Source organism: Carya illinoinensis, chromosome 1 (genome assembly GCF_018687715.1).
Source record: "Carya illinoinensis cultivar Pawnee chromosome 1, C.illinoinensisPawnee_v1, whole genome shotgun sequence".
Taxonomy (NCBI): domain Eukaryota; kingdom Viridiplantae; phylum Streptophyta; class Magnoliopsida; order Fagales; family Juglandaceae; genus Carya; species Carya illinoinensis.
The window spans coordinates 13,305,458-13,322,321 of NC_056752.1; the positions used below are offsets into that span (position 1 = coordinate 13,305,458).

General features: G+C 34.1%; 1 protein-coding gene across 3 annotated transcripts in view; it reads left to right on the forward strand.

Annotated features, from left to right (window-relative positions):
* Positions 1-16,351: 16,351 nt before the first annotated feature.
* Positions 16,352-16,864, forward strand: part of LOC122311190 (cyclic nucleotide-gated ion channel 1-like) — a 41,718-nt gene continuing 41,205 nt past the window's right edge. The window contains exon 1 of one of the 3 annotated variants that reach the window (XM_043125632.1): positions 16,352-16,509. The gene's annotated coding sequence lies outside the window, so the exon portion shown is untranslated. The remainder of the gene's footprint in view (positions 16,510-16,864) is intronic. The other 2 variants (XM_043125640.1, XM_043125647.1) reach the window with 2 other exon arrangements.

Consider the following 16,864-nt stretch of genomic DNA (forward strand, 5'->3'; position numbering starts at 1 on the left):
GATAGCACCTGTGTCTTTCCTTGTATAGCTTTTCTGTACAGCTAGAAGTAGAGTTGTAAATGTCAACTTTTGATTTACGGAAACACTACATATATTAATGCAAAAGGCCATACAAACTGTAGGCTATTTTATTTATATGGTATCAATTGCCACCGTGGTATAACAATGTCTTCTTGATCCCAACTCTTGATGACATGGCTTCCCTTGATCTACTCTCTACCAAAACAGGCCTTACTGATATTACCATCAAACTAGCCTCCACCAACTATTTGCTTAACGATCTTTTAGGTTATGTCACCAATGACATCCCATCCGTCCCTACCAACATTATTGGTGAGAATGGTGTTTCGAACCCTAACCAAGCAGCAGTAAAATGGCTGCGTAGTGACCAACTATTTCTTGGTTGGATCAATAACTCACTGTCTAATGCTCCACTCTCTCAGGTAATAAATAGTGAAACCTCCCACGAAGCTTGGAAAGTTTTGGAAACCTTGTATGGTCAACATACTCATGATTGGGTTCAACAAATGAAGGGTGAATTGCAGCCCCTCACCAGAGGTTCTTTTTCAATGGAAGATTACCTTCACAAACCAAATCTTTGGCTCTTTCTCTATGTGGGGATGGGATGCTAGTAGCATATATTCTAAAGTTTGTATAGTTCACTTGGTTTGTCCTTCATTTTGGGGATGATAAGCACTACTAAACTTCAATTTCATGCCCATCACACTTTGAAGATCTGCCAAAATTGAGATGTAAAACGTGCATCTGTATTTGACATGATCGTCTTAGGAACACCATGCAGGCAAAATATTTTTGCTACAAACAACCTGGTAGACTTCTCTGTTGAGTCTGTGTTTTTAATAGGAAAAAATGAGCACTTTTTGTAACGCAATCAGAGACGACCAAGATAGAATTCTATCTTGCTGATGTTCTTGGCAGTTCAATCACAAAATCCATGGAAATTCCCTCCCATTTCTATTATGAGATTGGTAGTGGTTGTAACTCACTGGCTGCTTTTACAACTCTACAAACAAAACATTTATTAACATACTCTACCACATCTTTTTTTCATATCTTCCCACCAAAAATGCTGCTTCAAATCCCAATGCATCTTTGTACCTCCGAGATGAGCTGTGTACAATAGAAGGAGTGATTGGTCTAGGTTTTCTTGTGGTGATTTGCAATGGTGCTTAGTGGCTGAAGGTGGAAAAACTCACAAAAAAAGGAAAAGGACAGATTAAGAGGGAGAAAAATTGAGATGCTCGGTGGGATGGACTACAGTGTCTCGTAGTGGTCTAGAATCGTTATAAGAGGGTAACCGATGATGACATCTTGATGGGGGCGATGCGTGATGGGAGAAGGGAGGAGGGCAAATTGCAAGAGAGAGAAATTTGTTAAAAGGAAACAAAAGTAGCGTGAAAGGGGAGGGAAAGTATCGGGGAGAAGAGGAAAGAATGGGGAAGGAAGAAACTGTTGGGGGAGGGAAGAAAGAGGGGAAAATGGAAGGGGGTTTTTGACATCAAAACAACACCATTTTTTAGTGAATGTGATCTTTATAGGCCAAGATTGGGCCTGGGTGTTTCATGTATGGACATAGATCAAGTGGCATATTATTAAACCAAACAAATAGCAAGAAAGAGGCATTAGGCGTGTTAGGGAGGCATAATATTCTATATGAGATTAGAGGCATTTGATACAGTGCTAGGAAAATTTACCATATTTTTGTGTAGATGATTTAACCTTATAAGGGTAATAATTGTTGCTCATTTCTTTTGTTTTCAAAAGCCTTGGTTTTTTAATATCTATGATTTATTTTACTTGTCAATATGATTGTTATCACTATAATAATTTGTCACATGTGGAGGCTCAAATTACAAGGCACTATCATCTTTTTTAAGAAATTTGGTATAGGATCAATAGCTTGTAACCTCTCTCACATTACAATCCAAAGACATTTGAGACAACATTCTTCTAGTAGTGTAAATTAGTCAACTTTTAGAAAGATTGTTGTCCATTTTATTGATTGTTCTCACTTTTAGCAGAGGAATGCCATGAAGAAGAATAAAAGCTCGGGGGTTACAAAAATCACAAGCCAAGTTCTAAAAAAAAGCAAAACTTTGCAATTTATCTATATATACATCAGCTAAAAGAAGCATATATTAATAGAAAATTTAAACAATGTAACCTATGTACATTCAAAGACATGTTAGCCTATGTTCATTCTATGCCTAAACTTTAGTAAACCAATTGAGTCTAATTTATATTCACCCAAGTTAAGTTGAGCATGTGAGAATAGAAAAAATATGCTTAAGAGAAACCCTTAACGCCAGATTTAGCTAACTTCTTATTATAACTCGAGACAGTTGGGCTCTCCATTTTAGACTTCATTAGCTTAAGTAGATTTCGAACATAGTTTTTTTAAAGTTATGCTACTTATAAGTATAGGCATTTTGAGGCTCATTATAGGTATAAATAAAAGTCAAAATACTAATACTTTTTTCACATATTTGTATCAAAAGAGAAACAACACTCTCATCTGTTGCCAAACCAGGCTCAACCACTAACAGTTTTCCTTCTTTTACAATTAAATGCAAAAACAAAAGAAAATTAAAACATTATTGGTGCAACCAAATTGAGATATTTTCACTAAAAGAATATTTTAACTCAAAAATAAAACAAAATATAGAAAATTTTCAAGACTTTAATTAATAGCATCATCATTAATTATTCTAAAAATGTTAATTATGACCAGACCTTTCGATAATTTTTTAATAAATAGTTCAGATGAACTGAACCATAAGTTTGAAAGAATCTTTCTTGCTCTCATTCTCTGAAGGGTGGGGTTTTTTGACACTTTGCTCTAAAAAAGCTCTTGTCTCTTAGACTTAGTCTAAAGAGGATCCTAGAATGGTAGAAAATATCACAAGAATGTGGGAAGGCTTGAAACTAACAGATGAAGAACAACAAAAGATCATTTTGTCAGAGGAAATAGTGACCTCTTCGAAAAATAGTGGAAAACACTCCCTCCTTGATATGCTCATCAACGAAAAACCAGCAAATAGAGAGGCCTTTAGGTCTACACTGGCCAAAGTATGTAATTTTGATGGTTTGGTAACATTTAAAGAAGTAGGAATTAACAATTTCATGTTGGAGTTTCAGTTTTCATCCAACAAGGAGAAAATCATGCAGGGGAGACCTTTGTCCTTTGGTTGACATTTGGTGGTCTGTATTCAGAAATTCAAAGGGGGACCTATCTCCAACTGGTGCTCTCAATTCACAAGTGAGCCTTTTTGGATCCAAGTACATAATCTCCCATTTGCTATGGGCAAAAAAATTGGATCAGCAATTACGAATGCAATTACAATGGAAGTAGATAACAAATGGTTCTGATGGGGGGAATTTTTATAATAAGGGTGGAAATTAATATTACAAAGCCTCTTGTACGTGGTTGATTTCTACATTTTGGAGGAAGGCAATTCTAGATTAGTTTCAAATACGGAAGGTTTCCTAACTTTTGTTTCAAGTGTGAGATTTTGAAACATTAGGATGGAAAATGTTTAAAACAGAATTTAGCCTCCCAAGATATAGAACAATATGGCCAATGGCTACAAACTGCATCATCTTCTTCCTCTGGTATTGAATTAACAAAGTATGGTGGTTCATTAAACCACACCAGTCAATCATCCCACCAAAAATGGAGATCATACAAGGTAAACAACAGAAGTATCAAACATGGCAAGACAAATTTGTAGGAGGAGAAAAAGGCGCAATCCAAGGAGAGGTAGAAGAAGATCAAGGAATTGCCTCAGTTGAATCCCTTGATAATGGGCCTACTATGGAAAGTGGAAAGGCTTTTTCCAAATTTGGCATTGCTACTAATAAGTTATGTCATAACTCCCCCAGTAATAATTTGACTATTGCAGCTGAATATGGGGTCAATGAGAATATCTCTCCTTTCATGGACCTGGAATTAAGAGATCATTTTTTTATTCCAAAGTCTCATGTGGTGAACACCAATCTTGATAATCTCCAAGTTTCATTCCCAAAGATTATCAACACTTCCCCATTCTGCATAATAAAGTCTCCATGTGGAAAAGAAGAGCTAGAGGCCATTCCTTTGTACTTGCAGATGTGAAAACTATCCCAACGTTAATTCACAAGGAAAAGTTATTGAAAGTCCTCTAATCATTGAGTCTGAAAATCTAGACCCTTGTCCTATCCCTAAAAAATCTAAATCCAAGCCTACCCCTTGAAGGAGCCTAACATAGGTTGAATTGATGGAGCCTGCAATGCAGCCCCACCATCACAAATGATTTGCCTAAGTTGAAATTGTCGAGGGATTAGGAACCCTCGGAAAGTTCACGAACATCACCTATTGGTGAAGACAAATTCCCTAAAATTGGTATTCCTCATAGAAACAAATGTTGTTGAGGTAATTTAGAGAAAATCATATACAAGCTTGGCTTTGATAGTTGTTTTAGTGTTGATAGTAGAAGCAAGAGTGAGGGAATAGCCTTACTTTAGAACTCAAAATTGGAAGTTGAACTAGGCTCATTTACCAACTGGCACATTTCAACAATGATAACTTTGCCAACAAAGGGAACAAAATGGCTTTTGATAAGTTTCTATGGAAATCATATAATAGTGAAAAAGAATAAAAGTTAGAAGCTGCTCTAAGCTCTCAAACCTTTAGATAATATGCCTTAGCTTTGTTTTGGAAATTTAAATGAAATCCTCAAGCAAAATGAGAAGTTTGATGTAGTCAGAAGGACTTATAGACAAATGGATAGCTTCAAAACAGCTTGAAAGGCTTGTGACCGAAATGACCTTAGCTACCTTGGGGACACGTTTACTTGGGAGAATAATAGAGAAGGTGTAGAATTCACTAAGGAGTGGCTTGAGAGGAATACTTCTTGGCTTACTTTGGTTGAGAACCACTCTATGCTACATCTTGCTGCTAACAGATTAGCTCATAGGCCTATCCTCATCTCTATGCAGTGTCAATCCTCTATAAAGAAGCAAGAGAGGATCTTTAGATATGAATCGAGTTGAATAAAAAAGGATGGATGCAATGTAGTGATATAAAATGCCTAATATGGATCAAGAAGTCCCTCCAATAAACTGCAAGAAGCTACTAATAGATTGAAGAGATGTCGACTGGGATTGAAATAGTGGGGTAAAGATATTCACCAAAGCCAATGGAAACTCCTCAACTCAAAGCTCGAACTGCTTAAACATTTAAAAGAGGCAAATGAAGGTCAGTTACTTGAGGAAATAAAGGATCTACAAAAAGAGGTTGATTCCCTTCTTGAAGCAGAAAACACTAAATGGATTCAAAGCGCAAAACAAGCATAGTTAAAGGATGATAATAGAAACAAAAAGTTATTGCATAAGTGTGTAAGCCAGGGGAGGAAAACTAATATCATCAACAGAGCAGGCTAGGAAACAAAAGATTATGAGTTGTTTTCCACTTGTAGGCTAGAAAGTATGAATCCTTTAGGTTCCCCTGGACTTAATGGATTTCCTGCTACCTTCTACAAGATCAATGGGACATAATGGGATCAATTGTAAGTGATGCAGTGTTCGAGGTGCTCAATTAAATTGTCTCAAAGGTTGAATGACGCTCACATAACACTCATACCAAAGATGAAATCACCTTCCCATGTTACTGAGTTTAGGCCCATCTGCCTTTGCAACGTTTTCTACAAAATAATTGCAAAGGTGATGGCCAACAAATTAAAGATCATACTCCCTGATATAAGTTCTCCTACCCGGAATGCTGGTGCGCCTGGAAGACTCATAATCGACAATGTAATTGTGCCATTTGAACCCCTACATACAATGAGGAATAGGAAGAAAGGATATGATGGTTTCATGGCTCTTAAACTTGACATGTGCAAAACTTATGACGAAATTGAATGGGGATTCCTTAGATCTATCATGTAGAAATTGGAATTTACTCAAAGGTAGATTGATCTTACTATGAATGTGTATCCTCAATTTTATACTCACTTCTTAATAAAAGTTCAGTCCAACTAGGGGGATTAGGCAGGGTGATCCACTTTCAGCCTACCTCTTCATCTTTTGTATTGAAGCACTTGTAACCTTCCCAATAGAGCTAATGCATCCTGCTTGATCACTGGTCTCCTCCTGGGAAAATGTCAAATCCACATAAATCACTGGTTTTTTACAGATGAAAGCTTGCCTTTTTGCAAGGCAAAATGTTTGGAGTGGAGCAAACCTTTCACCTTACTAGACTCATATGAAAAAGCCTTGGGTCAAAGAATAAACAAATAGAAAACTTCCATCTTGTTTTAGTAAGAAGACAAATGAAGGAATCAAGGATATCATTACTAGCATAGTAGGATCAGAGCCACAAACTCCTATGAAAAATATCTAGGTCTTCCAGCTTTTGTGGGGGAGAGCTCACTCTTTTAGAGGTGTTCTTGATAAGGTGAAAGATAGATTAAGAATCTGGAAGTTGAAATTTCTCGCACAAACAGGCAAGGAAATATTACTTAAATCAATTATCCAAGCCATTCTCACCTACTGCATGGATATCTTCAAGCCTTGCAAGCAACTGTTACATGATCTAAATAAGCTTGTGAAGAGTTATTGGTGGGGTTAGCAAGCTTAAGAGCACGAAATTCATTGGGTGAGCTGGAATCAAATGAGGAAATCAAAAAGCATAGGATGTCTCGATTTACGAATTTTGAGAATTTCAATATTGCTTTACTAATCCAAAATCCCTCTTCTCTTGCCACACAAGTCCTGAAGGAAAATACTTCCCAACAACCTCTTTCTCAAAAGCAAAAGTAGGGCACAACTCATCCTACTTATGGCAAAGCCTTTTGTCTAAAAAACATTCACTTGAAGAAGGACTTGTCTAGAGTATTGGAGATGGAGAGTCAGTTGATATATGGATTGAAAAATGGCTTCCACAACAGAACATCGTCAAGCCTAGAGTTCCATTAGAGTTTTACAAGCAGATACTAAAGTTTCAACTCTCATCAATAAGGATACCAATCAATGGAAGCAATCACTAGTAGGTGCCATTTTCTCAAAGGAAGAAGTTGTCCTAATCAATCTATTCCTACTAGCCCTTATAGAAGACATGATAAGTTGATTTGGAGGTGTACCACAACAGGAGATTTTAATGTCAAGAGTGCTTACCACCGCAAAGGAGAATTGCAAGAAAGAGACTTAGGTCAATTGTCAATTTGCTTAAATCAGAAGGATACTTGGACAAAGATATGGCACATATCCATTCCAAATGCAAGCAAAACATTCCCATAGAGAGCTTGTCTCAAGGCCCTTCAACCAATCTAACATGTTGAGGAGGAAAGTTGTTGATACCTCTTGATGCCCAATCTGCAAATAATAATGTGAAACAATAGAACATACCCTTTGGGAATGTCCCTAAGTTCGAGATGTGTGGGGACAATGTGCCAACAAAATCCAAAAGTGTGGATTTTAGACTCAAACTTTCAAAGATATAGTAAAGGCTTTATTTGGAATCTTAGATGAGGAAGAATTTCTTGAGTTTGCGGTCACATCTTGGAAGATCTAGAAAAGAAAAAATGATTTTGTTTTCAAGGACAGCTTCACTCATCCTAATACTCTTGTCCAACAATCAAAATTACTGCTTGACGACCTCAACAGATTCGACATGCCAATAGCATATCTTCTACTATCATGGATCTAAATGGAAGTTGGGAGACTCCACCACAAGGTCAGTTTAAATTAAATTGCAATGCAGGTTTGGAAAAAATTTAATGTAAGGTGGGACTATGTGCTATCATCCATGACTTGGGAGGGGACTGTCTTGGCAACAATGAGAATGAAGAGGGATTTATTCCATAATCCTCTACTGGCATAAGCTTTTGCAGTCCTACAAGCCAGTCTATTTTTGCAAGACCTGGGATACAAGAACATAATTTTAGAAGGTGATGCTTTTTAAGTAATCCAAGGCCTCAATACTTCTATAGAGATTGACTCTTATGCATGAATGCTTATTTCAAGTACATTAAGATCGACTTTGGTATCCTTTGACTCATGGTCTATTAAGCATACAATATTGAGGACTAATAACATCGTGGCCAATGACTTAGGTAATAATGCCTTGGGTATCGAGGACACTATCATTATATTGGAGGACATATTTTCATGCATTTAATCTCTTTTACATAGCATTATGAATAAAGTTTGCTTTCTATAAAAATAAATAAATAGTTCAAATGACTTTTTTGCAATTTCTACCACTACCCAAAAGTAAGAGAATAAAACTACCTAACATATGATATATAATTTTCTTCTCATCATTTGAAAATATATCATACGACCTAACAAATCTGTAGCTTGAAGGGTTAATTAATTCATGGGCATTTCTTAACTTTTCTTTTCCTTTTTTAACCACTTCACTTTCAACCTAGTTTGCAAACACTAAATTTTATCTAAAGTATTGTGCAATATTTATTAGAACGAAAAATAATATGTGGTGATATGGAATTAATATCCATTAATGTTTGAAATTTTTTATTTTAAGAAATAATAGATGATTTAATAATTAATGGATATTGCCACTTTAACGTAACGAGTTAGAAGTGAGATGTAAATAACAAAGTATTGAGAAGGTGATGTTAATATTATGTCTCGCACTTTAATTACCTCTTGACCATGGTAGTAAGGCCTTCTCTTTTCTTCAAAAAGGAATTATAAGATGGAAATCATTTAGATTTATACAGTGTCAGTTGATTGACAAAATACAAAACAAAAGTGCATACAAAATTCTCAATCTAATTAGAAGTAATTACTTGAACACTTTGCTTGATTTTTTTTTTTTCTTTTTTGATGATTATAAGTATTAGTTTATTTGTTGATATTACGTAGTTGGAGAAGATACTCTCCGTCATGGTGGAAATGGATAGTATCTCTTTAATATGAAACATTGATTATTTTGGTCATTAAATTTGTCAACATAAAAGGAAATGATTAAAATACCCATGATTTACTTTATCCATTTCAAGTGAAATAAAAATAAAAAATAAAAATCTATTCCGACATTACCTAGTGTTATGGGTACACTAGTTATTAATTGAAAAAATAAAACATCTTGCAAATTGTATCAATAACAACAAAACAACTAGCAAATACTTGCCATTTTTGTGGGGGAAAAAGGAAAATTTTAATGTATTTCTTCCGGCTCTAAGGGTAAGTGAAAATAGTCATTGTATGGATATTAGGGGTGGGCAAAACCATCAATTTTATGACTTTGTGCAAGTTCCGATGACCCTTAGTCGGAGTTAGAGTTAGAGTTGGAATTACGTCTACTCCACTAGTTGGAGTTCAGATTTGAAGTCGGAGCCCATGTGGGCTCCAAATTCCGAACTCCACATGGGCTCCAAACTCTAAACTCCAAACTCCGACTTTATTTTTTTAAAAACAACAAATCAAAACAATGTTGTTCCACTTTAAGAGGAAGGACATCATTTCTCTTGAGCGGGTCCAAAATGTAGGGCTTCAAGTAACTAAATGACATCGTTTCCCTTGAAGCGGAACGACGTGGTTTTGCTCTGGGAGGGGCCCAAAATGCAGAACCCCATTCTTCTCCCCTCATTTTTGCACAACAGAGTGAGTTAGTGACTCTCGAGTCCTTTGTCTTAGACTATCCACACTATGCTTTACCTCCCCCAGTCCCCCGCTTTTGTCATCACCTGAGGCCACCGCGAGCAACCAGAACAAATTCATTACAAATTGTAAACCACTCAGCCACTCATATTTTTGTAGAATTTTAGGATTCGAAAATCATCTAATTGTCACAATGTTCAATGAGATTTGTAGAATATATATGATTTGTTGTTCATTTCAATGATTTGTTATTTGCATTTCAATGATTTTGGTTTTTAGGCTGTTAAATTTAAGATTTGGGAGATTTAGGTTTTGGAAAAATCTGAATTTTGTTCCAGGTGACGTTCACTCGAGGGTTGCTTGAGCGAATGTCACACAAATTGTTCGCTCAAGCTTTTGCTCGAGTGTGGTTTAAGTGAAAATCACACAGATTATTCGCTCGAGTCTTCGCTTGAGTGTGGCTCGAGTGGGTGGACATTCATTCTTTTGTATTTTGTTTATTTTTAAAATCACAAATACGAATAGACACATATGTTTTTCCTTTTCAATGTGTTTCCAATTTTCCATGTTAAGTGACGATTGTTTGTTAATTATTTCAAATTAAAAAGTCAAATTATGGATGCTACACCATCTCGCAGTCCCCACGATTTTCCACAAGAGGATGATGCACAGTAGTTGTGGTCATCAACAGGTACTTCAGGCCGTAGACATCTAGAGCATCTACCTCTTGTGCAAGTAGTCGAGTCCCAATAGATCTAGAAGACGTTGATATGCTTAATGAGGAGGATGAGTTGATTAATGTTGAGGCCGATTCACCAGCATGACCTATTAAGAACAAGTCGTGGACATGTGAACATTTCACCAAAGTTTCTGGTGATCGTGAGAACCCGGAGGCTCAATGCCGCTACTATGAGCAACTATGCAGTTGTCATTCGAAGAAGCAAGGCACATCAATATTGATAGCACATTTTACGGGCTGCCAGCAATATAAGATATACAGAGGGCTGGTGGCAACTGATCAAATGAAACTGAGTTACGAGACTTCTATGGCCATTGATGGCACGCATATTAATAAGCTATCAATCCCTCAATACAGTGAGAAGATGTTGAGAGATATTTATGTGAAAATGATCATCATTGATGAGATGTCTTTTACCAAGGTTGAGAATGCAGGCTTTCACAAATTTGTGCACATTTTAGAGCCATAAATTCCGCTGCTTTCATGGTATATTGTGATGCGCAATTGTTTGAAGAGGCATGCCAAGGAGAAGGCATAAAGGAAATGTCTGTCACCACTGACCAGAGAGTGTCATTTACGACTGATACATGGAACTCCATACAGAATGTGGGCTACATGTCTATCACAATCCACTTTATTAACAATGAGTGGACGTTGTAGAAGCGGATTATGGGTTCCAAAGAAATTGTTGGCAAGGAGATAGATGACTGTATAAAGGATTGGGGGATCATAAAAGTGCTTTGTATCACAGTTGACAATGTCAGTGTGAATAACACTACCATTGATTGATTCATATGGAATATAATGGTAAATGATGATATAATTTGTAAGAACCAGTTTATCCATGTTCGATGTTATGCTCATATCATCAATCTCATAGTTTCTGAGGGGTTCAAGGAGGTTGATGATTCCATTATTAAAGTTCAAAACCTTGTGACATATGTGAGGGCTTCCCCCTAATGGCTCTACAAGTTTTAGGCAATAGTCAAACAAGTTGAGATCACATCTTTCAGTGTTTTGCAACTAGACATTCCAACTTGATGGAATTCTATATACATGATGTTGGATGTAGCATAGAAGTATCAAACAATGTTCGAGTGAATGGAGGTCAAGGATGAGAGTATGAGGTATGCTTTGTTGGAGTCAGTTGAGGGGAGAATGGAGCTTGGTGCGCCGGACACAGTTGATTAGGCCAATGTCAAGTATTTTGTTTAATTTTTGAAGTTATTTTATGACATAACTATGCAGATATTTGAGACAAAATATCCTACTGCAAACATGTAGTTCGAGGAGCTCTCAGGGCTTTATGACCACTTGCAACAAAGTTGTGTAGATTTTTTTTAATGCAATGGCTATTTGGATAAAATACAAATATAATAAATATTAGGGAGATGTGGAGAAGATAAATCAATTATTATTTATTGCTGTAATCCTTGACCCCCGATATAAGTTGGCGATTGTAGAAAATTGGATTAGGGACATCCTTGGTGATGAAGACGCTGATCAGTTTATTAGATCTCTTAAATGTGATATTAATGATTTATATAGCTATTACAACAGCAGTGGTCAGTCTTCAATTGAAGGTGGTAGCTCCTCATGCCCGACCAACTTGTCATCTTCCTGGAATGACACACATGCACAAAGTTCAAATTTATTGCGGCTACGATAGTGTCATCAAAATAGTGCATCGATGAATATTATGCAGTGTAAGTATGAGATTTAGAGTTACTTTTCTAGAAGATGTTGAGACACCTAGTGATACATTCTATATATTAACATGGTGGAAGGTGAATTTTAGCAAGTTTCTAGTCATTTCCCAAACAATCAGGGATGTACTAGTCATTCCTATCACTACGAATACCTCTGTGTTGGCATTCAGTATTAGAGGTCTTGTGTTGGATGCTTATTAGAATTCATTGTCTCTGACCACCGTCGTGGCCCTCGTTTACACACAGAACTGATAAGTTCAACATCCAGTAGAATAGATACCATTGATGCATAGAGCTATAAGCTTGAATAAGATAGCTTTATGATTTTAAATGATTTTTTATATAATTTTAATGTTTTCATTATTTTATTTATAATTTATGTAATTTACTCTAGAATTTTGGTTAGATTTTAGTAAGATATCTAATTTATTCCATATTTTATTTTTGCTCATAATTGGGATTTTGCCTCTTTTTATCTTAGCTATTTTAGCCCATCTTGTGGGCTTAATAAGATATTTTCGATTTTGATAAAATAAAATTAAAAAATTAGAAAAAATCTAATTTTGGAGCATTATCTTCCGTTTGGATATCGGAAAGCATCTCATTATTATAATTTTTTAAAATTCTCACACAAAATATAATAAATAAACAATTCAATATTTTTAAATATCAAAACAATAATAATATTAAAAATTAATATTTTATTTAATTTTTATCTTTCATTTAAAACCATCTCATCTCATTTCTAAATCTAAATCAGTTTACATTTTTCTCATTCTCAATTTCTAACTTTTGTTATTTAGCTAAATGTCATAATAATCCTTATTCTACGTCTGCGTAAATCAACTGGAGACTTATAGACATTACATATAATAGAAACATTTATGCTATTCTTTAAAAAAAAAAAAAAAAAATCAAAATCTGAGGGTAAAGGGTCCCTCTCGTTCGGTCTTATCTTAATCCATTTCTATTCTTCTTTTAGGTAAGTTAATTCTCAATGCCTTTTTTTTTTTTTTTTTTTTCCCTTAATTACTATTTTTTGGAAAAGTTTATTTTTCTTCTTCTATCTCTGTCACTATCAATGCCAGTCTTGTTGCTTTCTGGGTTAAAGCACTCAGATGGTTCAAGCTGGAAGATGGTACGTCAATACGCCTACCTTCTTGGAATTTCGGGGTGCCTTTATTTTAACCAACAGGATTCAAAAGAAATCAATGGAATCGTTGCTCTGCTTTTCCATAAAGTTGGTCAGTATGTGATAGAAAAACCTATTCTTATCTCAAATTACATCTTTTTAAAGCATTAAAGTTCTGTAGGGCCAGAAGATACTTAGAGAATTATTGTTGTTAGAGTGCCTTTGTATAAAGCAACAATATAAAAAATCTCACAACGTGTTTGCTTTGCGAAACATGTTATTGACTATATTAATTTAATTTTATAAAAACATTTAATGCTAACTTTAGATAAAAAAATCATTATCCACCAAGCTAAGAGAAATGATAATACGTATCCAAATTTATACTACTCACTTTATCTCTTATGTGGTACCACAATTTGGTTATTAAAAAATTAAAAAGAAAAATTAAAAACACAAATAATATAAAAGGGTAGGAGAAATCTAGAATTTTAGTATTTATCTTGTTGTATTTTCGGGCATTATTTTATTTTAAATATATATTTTTTAAGTTTTTTTCATAAGCCACATGGTACGAAATTATGGTGGCACTTCGAGGGGACAAGTGAATGGCATAAATTAGGGGTAGACATAGTAGCATTACTCTATTACTTAATCCACTTAGTATTATTGCAAGGATTTAAACAATTTTTTTTTATCTAAATTTGAGATTTAATTTGTTTGAGAAATAGATGCATAATATAGGTTCTACAGAATTTATAGTTGCTTGAATGAATTTTTTAAAACATTTTTAAATGATCAATATCATTTAAATACATTTTTTTCAAATATTATTTAAATACAAAATATTTTTTAATTTTCAGTTTTTTATCAAATTATTACGTAATTATTATAATTTTCCATAATTTTAGACAAAATATAAAAAATAATACAACTTTTTTAAATTGCAAAAAAAATTATATTAAAAAATATATTTAAGCATTTTTTAGAAAATTTTTTTCTTTTAAATAAAATTGTAATCTCTTTATATCTGTAACAGTTATCTTTTCTAAAAATGTAAACAAAATCGATTTTTTTAAGAGAAAATAAATGTGTATATCACCAATTGAGTATATAAAACTTCGAGAAATATAATTATGAACTGATCACTCCATGTCTTAAGTATCTAAATTTCAATAGCGATAAATAAAGCACTGCCAAAAAAGTATTTAAAAGCTCAAAGAGACACAAATAAGAAAGACTATCTCACATACCATACCCTAATTGGAATTTTTTTGGCGCATAATTTATAACAATAATCAAGTTGTGGGTTAAATAAGTGGAATTTTTGAACAATTTGCTAACTACATGAAAATGATTTTTTGTTTTGGTTGTGCCAAACTAAATTTCGTTCTTAATTATGTGCACATTAATTATATCTAAAAATGAACTTTATCCAAGACTAGTAATTTTTTTCTTTCGGATTCATAAACAAACCCTTTCTTTCGGATTTGTAATTCAATTATATTTTTTATTTTATTTTATGAGAAACATACTTCATTCATTCATAAAATATAATTAGTTATATCTTTGACCTGATACATATAGAGAAATTTTTAGATTATAAACCAACTATTGCTTTTGGAGCTCTCAATGCACAAATTTCTTTGCGACTGACATAGTCTTAACAACTCTTATAACTTTTTACAAATAAATTATCTAAAAGACAATACTCTGCTTAAAACAGAAATTTAAAACCCCACCATCTATAGAAGGAGAGGACTTATACTCTATGGACAAAATGTCTAAGAGACTTTTCATTTTTATTTTTGCCTAAACAAAAGGAAATAATAGTAGACATAAATATGGATGTAAAAGTGGCGAATTACAACTTAGAGCTACTTCGATAGACTTCGAAATCAGTTATACGGCCTAGGACTCCTCCAATGTACTGAAAAACTATATATCCGTCTTTTCAATTTGAAAAAAAAAAAATAAATATATGAAGTAACGAGACTGTCGTGGCTGTGCATAAAAGACATGCGCCACGATAGGAGTGTGGCAAATAGTCGAGTTTGAAGAAAACGAGGTCTCTAGTCTCATAAATGTTACTTGTGGTGGCAGCAGAAGCTTCCCAATGCAGTAACGCATGAATCTCTTACAAGCTTTAACCCACGCGTGTGGCTCACGCACTATTTCATTCGACAAAAAGCTCCAACCGTTTAAAGGATTGGCGTCTTGGAAATTTTACGGTGGAGCACGATGATTGTTAGGCTTCGAAAAACAGAAAATAAGCATTTCTCCATGCTTTGGACGGAAAACCAAAAACACATTAAAAAAAAAAAAAAAAAAAAAAAAAAAGGGTCTAGCCAGATGGGAAGAGAGCCACTTGTCCAGTGGGTGGGTTTTGGTTTGGCGAAGGCGCTAGAGAGAAAAGGGTGGATACAGGCTGCAACTTCGAAGTACGAACATCCAACTTTCTCAAACACCCGCAGTCAAAATATCTCACTTGTAATTCAATTGTATATCCTCTCTTTGTAATCATAAAAAAAAAAAAAAATATTCCTCCTTTTAGAAAAACATAGAGAAAGAAATCATATATATATATATATATCTAGAAAACATTTTGAAGAGAATAAACTGACTAAGGCTTGATTTGTTTTTACAATCTCATCTCATCTAATTATTATAATTTTTTTAAAAATATAAAAATAATTTAATTTTCCTAAATATTAAAATAAAATAATATTAAAAAATTATATTCGAACAATATTTATTCAATTTGTAACTTTCATATAATCTTATCTGTATAACTAAATGAGACTTAAAATAGTTAATTAAAAAAGAAAAATAATATTTATAGTGATGTAGCATACTACTTATTAAAAATGTGAAAAAATTTAAAATTTATATCAAAAAAATTATTTTTTTTAGTAATAGATTACACTTTTGTAAAAGAAGCGTGCTGAATTTATATATTATAAGATTAATCTTAAAACAATAAAGAAAAGAAGACTAGAAAGTAAAGCCACATTCATATGGATAATTAATCAAGAATATGATATTAAAAATAAATTAATTTATAAAAACAACAAATAATAGTGAGTGTGAGTTGTGAGATTCGGACAAAGTCTAACCAGGTGGGTGCCACGGCCACCACAAAGTTACATGACTCAATAATTGCATGCAGGATCACTTTGGTGACTAGCTGACTTCAGTGTCATCGCTCGTGCGAAATTTCTTCCGTGCTCTCTGTCTTCTTCTTCTGCAAATACCGAAAACCATTCTTGTTGTTTCTCAGCATCCATGAAAGCAATACAGATGTAAGGAAATCCAAATATGCTCAGTTCTATGCATTTTCGTTCACTCGCTGTTTCAGTTTTTGTTTGGTAGATAAGAAATGGTTAGAAAAGAAAATAAAAAAATACTCCCAGAGAACAAGACCATTTACACTGATATTGAGTTTGCTTCACCAGTTTCGCTTCGTAGATATGGTTGGCTTTTATTTTTTGTTCTATTTTTTTTTTCCCCCCTTTCTGGAGCGCCAACAAAATCAGTAGATAACAGTCCAAATTTTTTCGTCTTCTTGTATTTCCGTTCACTCTACTCAGCAACCAAACAGAAAGTTAATATTTTAGTGCTTTTCTTGATGAAGGATGAAACCATACTAGTAAAAGA